At 43.6% G+C, this 7,010-nt stretch overlaps 1 protein-coding gene across 1 annotated transcript in view; it reads right to left on the minus strand.

Moving 5' to 3' along the window:
* Positions 1 to 7,010, minus strand: part of C8H4orf17 (chromosome 8 C4orf17 homolog) — a 348,243-nt gene that overhangs the window by 95,123 nt on the left and 246,110 nt on the right. The gene's annotated exons all lie outside the window — the stretch shown is intronic.

Raw genomic sequence — 7,010 nt, forward strand, 5'->3', positions numbered from 1 at the left:
CCCACATTTTAAGCTTAATGCTGTATGATTATTTTTGAGGACTTACACCCCTAATATATTGCGATATGTAGAACTAAGCTTGGCTTCCCTTTTCCAGCAGCCAGAACCAGCAGTGCACCGGAGGGAGTGAAGGACATCGCAATGAGGTCTGTGGGCTCCAGCTCAGGTGTGTACTGCCTTTGCTATCGCCTTCATTTCAGACAGTAAGAAAGGGGGCAGGGCACAACTATTAAAAGAATGACACAGGAGTTCCCCTTGTGGCTCAGTGGTTAATGAACCTGACTAGTAACCATGGGGTTGTACGTTGGATCCCTGGCCTCCCTCAGTGGGTTAAGGATCCAGCATTGCCATGAGCTGTGGTGTAGGTCACAGATGCAGCTCAGATCCCGTGTTTCTGTGGCTGTGGTGTGGTGGGCAGCTACAGCTCTGATTCTACCCCTAGCCTGGGAACCTCCATATGCCACATGTACAGCCCTAAAATCACAAAAGACAAAAATAAATAAATTAATAAATAGAATGACACAGCCACTAAGAAAAATTTAAGACGACAAAAACTGTTTAAAACCAGCTAGGCTCAAGACGGTGGAAGATTTGATTTCCAGTAGACCTTGAGCTTCAACATAAGCTCATTGCACTGTATTAGCTATGCTAAATGACACATCCACAGGTGCCAGGACAGTTCCAAGGCTAAATATAAAAGACCAGAAAAGTGGGCAGAGGGAGTTCCTGCTATGGCACAGGGGAGTCTCTGTGTCCCTGGAGCATGAGGATGCAGGGTCAATTCCCAGCCCAGCACAATGGATTAAGGATCTGGTGTTGTTACAGCTGCAGCTTTGATCTGATCCCTAGCCTGGGAACTCCACATGTCATGGGACAGCCATAAAAGAAAAAGAAAAAGGAAAAAATAGAGCAGGCAGAGGCCCAATTCCTAGAAGTCCCTGACCCTTCCCCAAAACAGAATAATCCTCCTACTCCTTAGTATATAAATTACACAGACCATAAAATTAACCATCCCTGCATCCCGGGGCTGTTCTCACATTCCGAGACGATCTGCATTCTGTCTATAGAGTGTGTATCTCTAAATAAACCTGCTTTAACTTTGCTATGGCTCGCTCTTAATCTCTTTCCTGTGCAAGGCCAAGGACCCTCACCGGGCAGCCCAACCCAGGAACTCACCCAAGACCCAGGACGTGACCATTCCTGCACCCCCTTCTCCTGCAATACATCTTCAATGACCAGTTCTTATGTTTCTATCTCAGATAATACTAAAGTTAGTCTAACCTCTCCAACAATGAAGGAGTTTGCTATTTGCAGAGTGGCTCTGTCCTTTTAGTGATGAGCAGCTCAAAAACTTCATTAATCTGTTTAATACTGAAAATTCCTCCTACTGAGACCAAAATAGGCTTAAGAGTTTCAGGAAATTTCTACTTCTATGCTTTAGAAAACACAAAGCAGTTCTTTCCTCCTCCTACTGAAGCCCAAAGGAACCTCTTTTTTGGGAATTCTCATTGTGGCTCATCAGGAATGAACCCAACTGAGGCAGAATATTAATTCAGGTCATCAGTGTAGGAGCATGGACCTCGATGCATTCTTTGATATGGCCATCGATTAACATTTGTGGCTTGAGGGCTCCAAGGGGTAACATCCCCACAGGCCTTGTTTACTATAGGGATGTACCTATGCCCAGATGGACATTAATCCCTAATCCCCTGTGACCCAGTTAACGGCAAGAAAGGGGCAAAGAAACTATGAGACTTAGACGATATTTCCACCCCTAAGACCCCACTGGACAAGGACTGATATAGGGAATTGAACAAGGCCAATGGAAGGAAACCACATCTTTCTGGACCCCACGTTGGTACCCTCCCCCATCGTTAAGGAATAAAAACCCCTATAGAACAATAGAGAAAGGGGGTTTTTCTCCCCCCTCCCAGCAGCCTTGGGAGCTATTTGCTTTTCTTTAATGAAGACTTTGCTTGTTTGCTGCCTGCATGTTTGTGGAGTTCATTCTTTGACTGCCATGAACGAGAACCCGGATTATAGTATCACAACTAGTATCCATGAGGACACAGGTTCAATTCCTGATGCTGCTCATTGGGTTAAGGATCCGGCTTAGCTGTGAGCTGTGGTATAGGTCACAGACACGCTTGGGATCTGGCGTTGCTGTGACTGTGTGTAGGCTAGCAGCTAGAGCTCCAATTTGATCCCTAGCTTGAGAACTTCCTTATGCCACAAGTACAGTCCTAAAAAGACCAACAAAGGGTGGGAGGACCTCTTTTTCTTCCCAAAGACCTCCAATATAAAACAGAAACAAACTCGCAGATTTTGAAATCAAACTTATGATTGCCAAAGGGGAAACCACAAGGGGGGAGGGATAAATTAGGAGGATGGGATTAACATAAATACACTACTATATATAAAATAGAACTAACAAGGACCTACTGTATAGCACAGGGAAATCTACTTAATATTCTGTAGTAATCTGTATGGGAAAAAAGAATGGATGTATGAGTATGTAGAACCGATTCACTTTGTTGTACACCTGAAAGTAATACAACACTGTAAGGCAACTATACTCCAATAATTTTAAAAATAATAATAATAATAAATAAAAGCAATATTTGTCAGTTCCAAAAAACAAAAACAGCTCAAAACAAAGCCACAGGATTTGGTGGTGGAAGGGGGGCAGAGGCAGGGGCTGAGCCTACTCCCAAGCCCCCTGGGACCTGCCCATGTCTATAGTGCAAGGTACTTCTAAGAGTTCCCTCCAAATAGGGAATGGACTTCTGTAATGGAGAAGTGGCCTGTGGCTACTTCTGGTGATAATATTTTGGAATCCTACTCCATATTTTACCAAGACAAGCCCTGAGGAGAACTCTGCAAATAGATAGGAAGAGAGAGCAAATCAATGAACTTGACTTCATGAAGTAACACCACCCAGAACCACCTTTGCCTTCTTTCCAAGGCCATGATCCCACCTTCCAGTCCTTAGGCAGCTCCCTTCCAGTTGCTGTGATGGTTTGTGGCCTGTTTTCTTCAAGAAACAACCTTGGGCTCATGTCTATAAAGGAGAACTGCCAGGCCTTGGTGCCTTGGAGTTATTTGCAATAGGTCCTTAGCCAGATTCATGGTAAAACTGATTTCTCCATGTGTTTTTGTTTTTTTTTTGGTTGTTTGTTTCTTTGTTTTTTTAAGGGGAGCTCAAGAGGGGAACCAAACAACTTGGATTTGTACCTTTCCCACAATTCCTGAAGCCCCTGAATGGAAACTCTCATCGACCAGCACACTTGATTGGTGAGCTGAGTGGGATGGAGAGTTTATATGGAACAGATGTGAAGCCCTCACTTTATTTATTTATTTATTTTTAAAATTTATTTATTTATTTATTTTTTGTCTTTTTTCCATTTCTTGGGCCGCTCCCGTGGCATATGGAGGTTCCCAGGCTAGGCGTCCAATCGGAGCTGTGGCTGCCGGCCTACGCCAGAGCCACAGCAACGCAGGATCCGAGCCGCATCTGCGACCTACACCACAGCTCACAGCAATGCCAGATCGTTAACCCACTGAGCAAGGGCAGAGACTGAACCTGCAACCTCATGGTTCCTAGTCAGATTCGTTAACCACTGCGCCACCACGGGAACTCTCCCTCACTTTATTATGAAAAGTCTGCTCTGGATTTTTTTTCTTGGGTGGGGTTTGCGTGCAGAAGAACATTTTCTGAAACTGCCAAGTGTAATATCACACAGCAATTCTGAAAGCTGGCACAGGATGCCTGGGAAAGGATTATCAAAATCTCCACCTATCAGGGCAGAACTGCAGAAGCCCCATCTCAAACCTGCTTACCCTCATGACTCCCTTGCACATGCTGTGGCATAACTGAAGGATTAAAGGATGGGCTTCAGCTTGCAGCTGGTTGTTTGTCTCACCACCTGACCTGGGTGTATTTGAAAATTTTAGGAACAAAGGCCAGAATAAAACTCCACCCTTAAGGCTTAGTTGACTAAAGCAGGACAAAAAGTCAGTTGTGTTCATTGTGATTCTGGCAACTAGAGTTGTATGTCGTTGAGTATTACAGTTTCATAACCATTTCTGCTATTAAGAATGATTCAGCAATATACTGAAGTCTATTTCCCTGTGCATGCAAAAGCCTTATTCTTACTTTCTTAACCTTAGAGATATCCCTTACTGTAATTTTCATTTACTGAGTGTTTGGCAGTTTACTGAGAAGTTCCACTCACAGTACCTTACACGCTTCACGATAAGCCCCGAAGTGGGTACAATTTCCTCTCATTATGAAGCTCAGAGCATTTAGTGTCTTGTCACCAGCACTTACCAGTCACTGCTGGAGTTGATGGTCAAACCTAGTTCTCCTGACTCCTGACTCCTCTCATTGCCCTGTTCTTAATTAGGAGACTGGTGTCAGAGTCATGATTGGGGTCCACAACAGAAGGTTATTACTGAGGATGAAGGTTCAGGGCTGTGAGAGAGGAGAACCGATGACCTAAAGCTCATATGACCCTGCAGGGCACACGCACTCACAGACTTGAGGTCATGCAGCGGGCACAGAGGGTGACCCACTCAGCTCCGTTGGCCTGAAACTGTCCTGGCTTTAGCTGAAAATCCTGTGTCCTGGGAACCCCCTCAATCCTGGACAGTTGATCACCCCTCCTATGGAGCATATTCTGCCTCTTTGTTTCCACATGAATTTCTGATAACATCTCTAGGTTCAGAAGATTCTTAGCTCCAAACTCTTTGAAAATTCTGGAGGTTTCTGGGAATTCAGTTGATCCCAACAAGACAGTTTGGTTTTTTTTTAATTTCCCCAATACATTATTTTTTTTCTACAGTACAGCATGATGATCTAGTCACACATACATGTATACATTCTTTTTTCTCACATTATCATCCTCCATCATAGGTGACTAGACATGGGTCCCCATGCTACACAGCAGGATTCCATTGCTAATCCATTCCAAAGGCAATAGTCTGCATCTATTAACCCCAAGCTCCCCATCGATCCCACTCCCTCCCCCTCCCCCTTGGCAACCACAAGTCTATTCTCCCAAGTCCATGATTTTCTTTGCTGTGGGAAAGTTCATTTGTGCCATATATTAGATTCCAGATATAAGTGATACCATATGGTATTTTTCTTTCTCTTTCTGGCTTGCTTCACTCAGGATTGATAGACATTTGGGTTGTTTCCATGTCTCCAACAGGTTAGTTTATTACTGAGCCTGGACTCCAGGTCATTTTAAATACTTAAAAAATCCAAACCCTTGGTTACCAATGGGAACCAAGCTAATACCACTGATATTTTCTACTGATTATGAACCAGGCAGTATAAGAAGTGATTTTGATCCTCATCATTAATCCTCAGGACACTACGTGATTACTACTACTGCCATTTTACAAATGTGGTACTGAGACATACCTCTCAGGCAAGATTCTAGGCCCTAAACCAGGTGTATCTGACTCCAAAGCCCATACTCCTGAAGCATGTCTCTCAAAGTTCCCCTAGGGCCCCAGTACTCTGTCCCAAGCAAATTGGAATTGTATGGGTACTTTGAGATAAGCACCTTTCTTTAGGGGCTCCTGGAAACTGGCATAGAGATTTAGCACCTGAGAGATCTGGCCCCAGAATGTCATAGAAACACAGTGAAAGGGTTTACAGGGGGGAGATTCAACTGGCAAATTCTCCACATCAAAAAGACTGACAACAGGCTGTATTATCCAACATGACCATGAAGTTTTTTAGCTCAACTTTTTTTTTTTCTTTTTAATAGATTACTTTACAAGTTTCAGCTTTTGACTTTTTTTTTTTTTATGGCCTCACCCATGGGATATGGAAGTTTCCAGGTTAGGGGTCGAAATGGAGCTACAGCTGCCAGCCATAGCCACAGCAACATGGGATCTGAACCTTGTCTGATAACTATGTCACAGCTCATGGCAACACCAGATCCTTAACCCACTGAGCAAGGTCAGGCATCGAACCCAAGTCCTCATGGATACTAGTCAGATTCATTTCCACTACACCACAATGGCAACTCCAATTTTGACATTTTGACATCCAATCAATTCTCCTGGAGAAGGGATTACTTACAACCATAACAATTTATACAGATAATGAACCTCACTTGACACACCACTTTCTTAAAAAAATTCGTTTGTTACATTAGGTGCTATAAGGTTTTGTCAAGCCCCTACAAGGGAGCTTACCAAGTGAGTATTTTTGTATTTGTGCTGGCACCATTTATGTTGGCACTCTTTTGCCTTTGTTCATAAGTAAACCACTTTTTGTTGCTGAGATAAACTTTGGTTTCTTTGGTTTGAAGCTTAAGACTCAGAATAGCTGCTGGGGTACACACCTGTTTAACTTTGTCTAATAATACCTGCAAGACATACTGTGTTTCTTCAGTGCTTAGCTGCTAAAACAACAGCACTCACAGTCAAGCCTGGTGGACTTACGGTGCTTTTATCTGGTGGATTTAATTTGGCCATCGAGTTAGAATGACTAATTCTAACTGCCTTTTCTGAATTAGGCACAGAGACTTTAAATTGGCCCTACAACACTTGCTATATTGCATCAAGAGAGCTATCTGTGAGCAAAACTTATAACCAGTTTTTTGAGAGAGTTTTTTCATATATTTTATCTGAAAAAAAAAAAATTTCATGATCTGAACAGCTCTGAAGACTTAGAAAACCTGCCTCACTGACTGACTCCTTAAGGGTAAAATCCCCTTTGTGTTGAATGAATTTACTTGGAGGTGAGGTGAGGGTGCCAGTGCACCCTTAAATAGTGTAAAAAATAAAATCCAGGAGTTCCCGTCGTGGTGCAGTGGTTAACGAATCCGACTAGGAACCATGAGGTTGCGGGTTCGGTCCCTGCCCTTGCTCAGTGGGTTAACGATCCGGCGTTGCCGTGAGCTGTGGTGTAGGTTGCAGACGCGGCTCAGATCCCAAGTTGCTGTGGCCCTGGCATAGGCCAGTGGCTACAGCTCCGATTCAACCTCTAG

Source organism: Sus scrofa, chromosome 8, assembly GCF_000003025.6.
Source record: "Sus scrofa isolate TJ Tabasco breed Duroc chromosome 8, Sscrofa11.1, whole genome shotgun sequence".
Lineage (NCBI taxonomy): Eukaryota > Metazoa > Chordata > Mammalia > Artiodactyla > Suidae > Sus > Sus scrofa.